This window comes from Canis lupus, chromosome 5 (assembly GCF_003254725.2).
Source record: "Canis lupus dingo isolate Sandy chromosome 5, ASM325472v2, whole genome shotgun sequence".
NCBI classification, from domain to species: Eukaryota; Metazoa; Chordata; class Mammalia; order Carnivora; family Canidae; genus Canis; species Canis lupus.
The window spans coordinates 73,720,167-73,729,138 of record NC_064247.1 but is presented as its reverse complement, the minus strand read 5'-3'; the positions used below and the strand labels follow the sequence as shown (position 1 = coordinate 73,729,138).

Sequence of the window (8,972 nt, the reverse complement as noted above, 5' to 3'; positions counted from 1 at the left end):
CCACAATGATTTCACAAGATGAGAATTATTTTCCTTCTTTAACCTGATAGAGAAACTGAGTCACTATGTAGTTGAGTGATTTGCCAAAATTTTCATGCTGAAAACAGCCACAGAAAGATTACCTCACTCTCATTCTCAGTAAGCCCTTGGAAACTAGAACTAAGTATTTATTTATTTCACTATTTTAGGCTCACTATCTAACATAATATCTGGCAAATAATAGATGTTGAATAAATATTTGTTTGGCATTTGAATAAATGGATGATTATCCACATCTGTCAAGGTTGAAAAGAAGGTAGTACATTTGCCCTAACTCTGCTAATTTTTTTCTTTGCCTAGCATCAGGCCTTGAAAACAGTAATAACTACAACTATCCTTTTCAGTCATTTATTATGTGCAAAACACCTTTAATCTATTTGAAATTTGTTGTAAAAAGGAAGTAATATACGTGAAGTAACTTGACCAAAGTCACATTATTAATAGAGTTCAAGCATATTTACTAAATGCTTGCTTATGAATAACTGAGTGAATGAATACACAAACTTACAAGGCCCAACAAGAGTCAAAATGAAATCTCTCTAGGCTTCTGTTGCCTTGAACATGAATACATGAATACAAATCCTTCAGTTTTATGATTCAAGGTGGTTTGTCCCAGCTTAGAAAGCCTCCTAAGAGATTTTTTTAAGGTTTTATTTATTCATTCATGAGAGACACAGAGAGGAAGAGAGAGAGAGAGGGAGAGAGAGAGACAGAGGCAGGGGGAGAAGCAGGCTCCATGCAGGGAGCCTGACACGAGACTGGATCCTGGGTCTCCAGGATCACGCCTTGGGCTGAAGGCAGTGCTAAACCACTGAGCTACCGGGGCTGCCCTCCTAAGAGATTTTTAAATATGAAATCCTGGGATAGAAACAAGAAAAATGCTCTACTGAAAAAAAAGTTAGTTGCTCAGGTACACTGTAAGTTAGATGTGGAAACACTGAAGACACACCTGCCCTCAGGAGTTTGAGAGAAATTCCAAGTCATGGCTCCCTGTTCATCTGTAATTTGGCCAAAGAGCCTCCAAAAGCACCACAAAACCTGATTAATTTGAAATAGATGAACTTCTATGTTCTGAGGCCATATGACATTTCAGGCCAATTATGCAACCTTCCAAGCTCAAGAAAACACACTATGTATTTGACCACACGCTTTGCTCTCAACTTTTAAACCCATATGTATATTTTAATGACAATCTAATCCATATGGCTCAGATTATTTCTATTAGATTCATCAGAAGCAATTTTGAAAGAAGCTACACCCTAATAACTTCCTCAGTGTGCTGTGCTAGACTTGAACTCCTTCTCCATGGGTTTCTCCAGCAGAGTCTGCTGGGTGGAATTTGTATTAATAAAGGCAACGTGGAAATTAAGAGCTGGGACCCCAGAGCCAGACCGCCTGGGTGCAAATCCCAAGTCTTGTGATCATCTCACTACTTAGGATGTGTGTGACTTTGAATTTGTTTTCTTTGTCTGGAAATGGGTAAAACAATAACCTCCATGGGGTTATTAAAGATTAGCCAAGTCCATGTGAAGTGCTTATAGAAGTGTCACTGTGTGCCAGGCTAGTACTATTTTAACCATTGGCTATTATCATTAGTACATTTAAGCTGCAAGTAAAAGAAAAATAACATTGGAATGGCTTGTACATGATAATTTATTTCTCTCTCATATAAACACAGGAAGTCCAGGACCAGGGTGATGACCTCATCCCACCTAGAACCTGATGTTCCACCAAACTCCATACACAATCCTCTCTTTCTCATCCAAAATGGGGACCCCCTTGCCAGACAACTTGTCCATATTCCAGCCAGAAGGAAGGAGGACAAAGGCAAAAATTATACATCCTCTCATTAAGGGAGAAGTTGTGCTAGAAGTTGTGCACAACACTCTGCTTACATCCCATTGAGCAGAACTTAGTCTCGTGGTCATGTGTAGTCTTAAAGAAGACTGGGAAATGTGGCTTTTAATACATTTAATAATAATAGATAATATTTAATAATAATAGATAATAATAATTTAATAATAATAGTATTACTATTATTATTACTACTGTAGGGTATAAAAGGAAAGACAGATATTGGGAGACAGTTAGCTGTCTCTGCCACAGATTCAGAGTCTATTCCAAGGGCTATTTAAGGAGTTACTCAGTTTCCCTGATTATCTTCCATGTATGCAGGAGGTATACCTGTTATTAAACTTCCATTTGTTTTTCTCCTGTTAAAAAAAAAAATACCATCTGGATCTAGGATGTATACGAAATGAAGATCTTTGGATAATGGAATGCAGTTTGGGAAGACTGCGTCTTTAATTGTGCACTCAGCCGTCTCCACATTCTGTTTGCTTATAAATCCCATAAATATATGCTGCATAAAACACTAAATAAATGTTTATTCTAATTATTGTACAAAAGTGACCACAAATCTCTCTTCTCCAGTCTCACCAGAATTGTACCCATGGAAGGTTTCAGATGATTATGGATTTAGGAAGAAAAGGAGAACTGGGTGACTTTGAACATTGCTTCAATTAAAAAGGAAGCCTTCCCAAACACCCAAGGATAGCCACTTTCCTGTCCATCATTACTGAAAAAGTGATGACATGCCTGCAAGTCCAGGGAGCTCTTCCAGAAACTCGTGTGAGACAAGACACCTTCCCAGCCAGTCTGATCCTTTACAAATAAAAGATGTTGACAACACATACATAGATAATAGGAAACATACTTTTGGCCAGTGATCTAGCTTTTTGGTCAGGCTTGAAGACTGTAACAGATATTCTGGAAGCCTCCCCAGCATCCTACCCTACTCTCTCCTGAACAGAGTCGTATTTCCCAGCCTTGCGGTTCAGTTGGGGATTGGCTTGAGTCAATCGAAGAATGCAACCCCGTGTCCACAATTATTATTTCAGAGTTGGGCATGTGATGGAATGAAATGTGAAGGAAAATTGTTGGCCATTCTCTTGGGATCACAAAGAATATTTGGTTTGAGAATGATGATGGCAAATTAACAGCACTATTACATATAGAGTGGCAAGATGAAGAGAAATTGATCCGTAATGACATTGTTGAGTCAGTAGATGGAAACTTACAAAAGCCTATGGCCTTTGAAATTCACAAACCAGTAAATTCTCCTATAGTTTAGGCCCCTTGAGTTAACGTTTTTGTTTAGTATTCCAGTTGATATTGAGCCATCAAATGAAAACCTGGAAATATTTAATGAGACAAATTAATCCGGAAGCCATAACTAAACATCTGTCGTATCAGTCTACCAGGGTCGAAATGCTGCTCTACCATTTTGCCACTTCTGTGAGCACACTCGGGTCATTTGAAGAAAACATGAGACTCAGTTTCTTTATCAGGCAACTGGAGATAACTGTAACGGTCTCTCGGGATTGTTGTGTATAAAATGCCATACAACATAAATGAAAGGCCCAGGACCAAGCCTGCTTCCTAGACAGAGAAATCAATGAAGACACAATAAGGTCACAGACAAAGGGAAAAGGAGGTTTATGTTTACTGTGAAATAAATTCTATATGAAGAGTTTCTCTAATGTACATCCAAGGAGGAAGATATATGGATGGATGGATGGATGGATGGATGGATGGATGCATAGCCGTGGACACCAGACTTCACAAAGATGAAAGATCCCAGACATTCCCTAAGCAAAATTTACATATCATTAAAAATCAAAAAACTATTTATGGCATAGTTCCAACAGTTTTGACAAATGCGTACAGTTGTATAACCCACCATCACAGTCAAGGTATGGAATGGTTCCATCATCCCCCAAATTCCCTCCTGCTCTTTCGAAACCCACTCCTCCTACCATCCCCAACTCACAGTCCCTGAAGATCAACAAACCACTGATCTGTCCTGTTCCTACAGTGTCACCTTTCCACAATGTCATGTAAATGGAATCTTGCATATTGAATCTTTTAGTCTGACTTCATTCACTCAGTATAGTGCATTTGTGATCCATCTATGTTAGGGGATAAATTGGTCCTTTGTTTTACTACTATCCCTGAACATTTGACTAAAGCTCACCTTCTCAATCATATGCACCACAAAGGATGGTGACCTTTGGGCACACACAGCTCGTATGTTCCCTGTTTCCAGTTTTATATCTATATATATGCATAGATATAATACATAACATATTATATAGAAATATAGAAATCTGTCTATCATCTATCTATGTTTGGAACTGTTAAAGGGAAAGAAGCATGTTAGAGTGTGCTATGGACTGAACTGTGCCCTCCGCCCCTTGCAATTCACATAGGGAAGCCATAACCCCAAGGTGACCATACTTGGAGATAAGATCTTTAGGAGGTAATTAAAGCTAAATGAGGTCATAAGGGTAGAGCCCTAATCCATATGATCCTTATAAGAGGAAGAGAAATCGAGATCTCCCCTCTCTCTCTCTCTCTCTCTCTCTCTCTCTCTCTCTCGTTGTCTCTCATCCCCTCCCTCTCTCCTTCTCTCTCTCCCTCTCTCCTTCTCTCACTCTCTCCTTGCCACGTGAGGACATGGGGAGAAGGTGGCCATCTACAAGCCAGGAAGAAACTCACCACCAGGAGTCAACCCTGTGAAACCTTGATCTTGGACTTCTAGCCTCGAGAACTGTGAGAAAATACATTTCTGTTGTGTAAGCCTCCCAGGCTGTGGTACTTTATAATGGCAGTCCCAGCAGATTAACAGAGTGACTCAGAAGACCTGGAGCTGGTCATCAGTGAGATGGGTTTGGTCCTAAACATCTGTTTCCTTTTTCTGTGGGAAGGGGATGAACATAACCTTCCCTGCACGCTTATTAGGAAGGCTAAGCCACTTGGGTAATATATGTAAATTGTTCAGCACAGTTCTTAGCACCTGGAAGTGCTAGTTTGTATCCATCTCTGCACCCAATATGAACCCTTATTAAGCAGGGATGCTCAGGAAATACTTGTTTAAAAATACTGAAATATAATCAGCATTCTAGGGGACCTCTCTGTATTTTAATTTTTTAATTTATGAAATGAAATAACTGATGCAAAAGCATGTTCCTGACATCTGACACCATCTATTTTCTATTTGCCACAATCTAAAGAAGAATCTTACAGTAGTCCTTTTCATTTTAGTATAAGCAGATTTTAGTCATTATTACCATAATTAGGCATTAAGCTATTTTTCACCAGTAATCATAAAAAGAAAGTATGTATATCTCCCTGAAGCATAAACTCTCTACAACAAGATGAAAATATTTGGGGGAGGGAGAGTGGTGGTGGGAACAGGCAGTGGGGTGCCTTCTTTTGCACCTGAAATCCAAATACGGTCTTCTCAAGGCTATAAATAAAGGAAGACCAAAAGTAAAGAGGAATAAAAAGAGTGTCCTTTCTCTTGAACTTCATAGCTCCCTTGGGGAAGGAAGGAGGACCTGGGGGCTGTATTGGCTCTCCACTGACAGCCACAGTGGTGTGCTGAAGTCTGCTCATCCCAGCTCTTGAGAGCGGATTGTGCACTTCACCCAACTCCCCGGTCAGTGATACCATGTTGGTAGCTTGAAATTGGCAGCGGTGGGATTGTTGACACCACTGAAATTGCCAAATGCTATAAAGCTGGGCTTCCCTCACCCTTCCTAGGGCCAGCTGTTAAACATTTACCAGCACACCACTGGGTCCAGAAATCTCTTAGAAGGGCGGAGAATGGATAGCAGAGGTCAGGTGAATGGACCAAGAGTCAGGAAAGCTAAGGAAACCCAGAATTTGGAGTTTGGATGCAAGACCTTTCTTTATCTTTCACCATTTTTGAAATTTGGTGGGGATCTGTGACTTGTTTCTGAGAATTAAACTGTATTGGAGAAAATTATCCTCCCAGATGCTGATTGTACCTGTTAAACTAGCAACTTCGCTGCTAAAAGAGTTACTCCCCAATAAACGGTTAAGAACATGTGCCAAGATGTTGTCACCAGGAAGATGGATATAACTCGCATTGCTATGCAGTATGTTTAGAACTACCCAATGTCCGGCAACAGGGAACTCTCTTTACCCCTGCTATGGTGGGTCCATAGAAAGGGATACTACGCAGCTTTTAAACAGTCCCCTAAATTTGGTTTTTGCTGTTATGGGAGAAGAGTCATGATACAAAATAAAAAAGAACAAGTTACAAAGCAGAGTGATATTAGTGAGCTTTATAAAATATAAATGCCTCAAAGGTTATAGGTTATAGGTTAACCCTGAGTGGTGGGGTTCATGGTAACTTTTCTTCCTTTGGTGTTTTTCTATATTTTCTATCTTTTCTGATTTCTCCATAGTGAGAATACATTACTTTTTGAAATAAGAAAAAAAGAAATGTTATTTTTTTAATTATGTAAAAGAAATGTTTTTTTTTAATTACGTAAACTCTACCCACAACGTGGGGCTCAAACTCATGACCCTGAGATCAAGAGTCACATGCTCCACTGACTGAGCCAGCCAGGCACCCCAGGAAATGCTATTTTTTAAAAGCCATTTCTCCAACTAGATCATCTAAGAAGTTAAAGCTATAATTTGGTTATTAATTAATTAATTAAGGAAGGAAGGAAATGTAATACCCAACATAACAAGGATTTTTGAATTATCGATTGTACCTGAAACAACCATAACTCTTTATCTTCCCCTTTCTTCTTCCAGCAGTAATAATACTTTCTCATATTTACTAAGCATCTTCCACATGTCAGCCATGGTACCAGGTAAACGAAATACATAACTTATTTATTCTTCAGGAAGAAAAAAAAAACATGTAATAGTTACTATTTATATCTTCACTTAACAGATGCACAAACAGAAGCTTAGAATGTAAATAACTTCCCTAAATCCTCACAGCTGGTAAGTGCCGTACCCAGTATCAAACCCTAGTTAACAAAAGCACACATTTTGTGTGGATCACAGATAGTCTAGTTAATCTTTATTACTCACATGGTCACACCTTTAAGCAAATGGTAGGCTCAACGCTGCCAGTGTTAAAGATCAATTCACATATTTGGTCCCTTGGATTCTTTGGCTGTGATAATAAACAGTCTAATCAACAATTGCGATATAATAACCCACACTTCATGTACTTAAACTAAAACGTAAAGGAACTTTGCATCGGTAAACTACCAACATGACTTAGGGGCAGTCAACAGGGTTTTGTATTGGCCAGTCAATAACTAATTAGTAAGCGTCTCATGTATACAAGGCACTGTTGGCAGATTCTGGGGATAGAGTATTAAATCAGGTAAACACAGGCTCTGTCCTCCTGGAGCTTCCAAGAAAGAGTAAGGAACTCAGTAAGCAAGATGGGTGTTGTGATGGAGAACCACAGGGGTCCTGGGGAGGCAGCCCAAAGCTCTCTCCTTTGACATAGTAACAGGAACACTCATAGCTACAACCAGGCATAGCCTAACCTAACCACATCTTTTCTATAAACTGTGTAGCTATTTTTTAAATCCCTTCTTTATTCTTTGCATTCACCCTTCCAGATATTTGTGAACCGATTTCTAAGTGTCCACAGACTCACAACTAGAAAAGACCAGGATTCCTGCAAGATGCTTCTTGGCAATAGTCCGGGAGTCTGAGACCTAGTAAGGAGTGAGCTGTGGCGGCTGCAGTAGAGGCCTTTCCAATATTCCATTTGAAACACTAACACTCCCCCTGCTTGGCCTCTGGTCCTTTAATAAAAGCAGTTGTCTTTACCCCCTGGATTCCCAGGGACCACCTAACACCCCTAACCCCTCAAGGACCCAAGGATTGCCTTCTCCCCTTAGAGAATCGCTTAGTCCGGCTTGCTGAAGGGTGGCCTTCTCGAGCACCTTCCTTGCGTCAATATGTGCATCCGTCAGCAGAGGGCAGGAGTGCACAATGCAGCCCATTCCTCTCCTGCTAGGAATAACCAAGGGAGACAGGAGGGCCCAGATTTACCAGCACCGAGGCAGATTAAAGCACAGAATAAATCACTGCCTGTGTGCTGTGTGCCTGACAGCATGAGAAATCCTCTGGGCTGAGAGCCCATGTGCCTGGGTCCTAGTGCTGGTGAGAAGTCAGTCACTTTACCTATGGGTCTGGTTTGTGCAGGTCACTGCCTAACCTCAGCCATGTTGGGGCTGGACCAGCACTTGGGGTTCTTAAAAAGATCGCAGGACACCCTCAGCAATAATCATCAAGAAACTTAGAAAAAAAGATTACTTACAAGTCCTGGAAGTTACACAGCCCAGTGGGGCCACACAGCAAGCTCACAGGTAGAGAGAGAGAGAGACCAGCTCTGGGATTCTGCTTTTACTGGGGTGGAGGGTGGGGGCCTTGGGTTTCTCGGGCTCACTCTTCACTGGTGAATTTAAAATATAAGAGCCAGGGCAGCCCCGGTGGCACAGCGGTTTAGCGCCGCCTGCAGCCCAGGGTGTGATCCTGGAGACCCTGGATCGAGTCCCACGTCAGGCTCTCTGTATGATGCCTGCTTCTCCCTCTGCCTGTGTCTCTGCCTCTCTCTCTCTCTGTCTCTATGAATAAATAAATAAAATATTTAAAAAATAAAATATAAGAGCCAGAGTTTAATTTGCAAGAAGAGGAAAAACAGGTGGCCCACATGGGCGGTTAAAGATCCCTGAAATCAACCAAGATCTCTAAAACAAAGGAGCCTGGGGGCTAGGGGTGGGGTGGCCTGGTTTTTATCTAGTCCTGGAGCTGGCACTATGTTTATTTGAGATAGTCTAGTGCATCTGAAGTGGGTGCCTCTTTGAAGTGGATGCCTGGGCAATCACAGCTTAAATCAGACACTTGCGTGACAAAGAGAAAAACCACTGGTCTGAGTTTACACTATAGGGTTTCAGTGTCCCCTATGGTGAAGGCATTATCCTAGATGACCGCCCGGATTTTATTTCTCCTTGAAATTCTGTGATACTAGCTCTCTCATCTATCCTGAAGTAACTCTCTCAAAGTCCTAATCTTGCTAA

At 40.9% G+C, this 8,972-nt stretch overlaps 1 long non-coding RNA gene across 1 annotated transcript; it reads right to left on the bottom strand.

Annotated features, from left to right (window-relative positions):
- Window positions 1–3,553: 3,553 nt before the first annotated feature.
- On the bottom strand, window positions 3,554–8,515 carry LOC112646426 (uncharacterized). Its single transcript, XR_003127640.3, has 4 exons — window positions 8,213–8,515; window positions 6,961–7,045; window positions 6,633–6,761; window positions 3,554–3,689 (listed from the first exon to the last, which is right to left on the bottom strand). It is a non-coding gene; the product is annotated as an uncharacterized LOC112646426 (long non-coding RNA).
- Window positions 8,516–8,972: the final 457 nt, after the last annotated feature.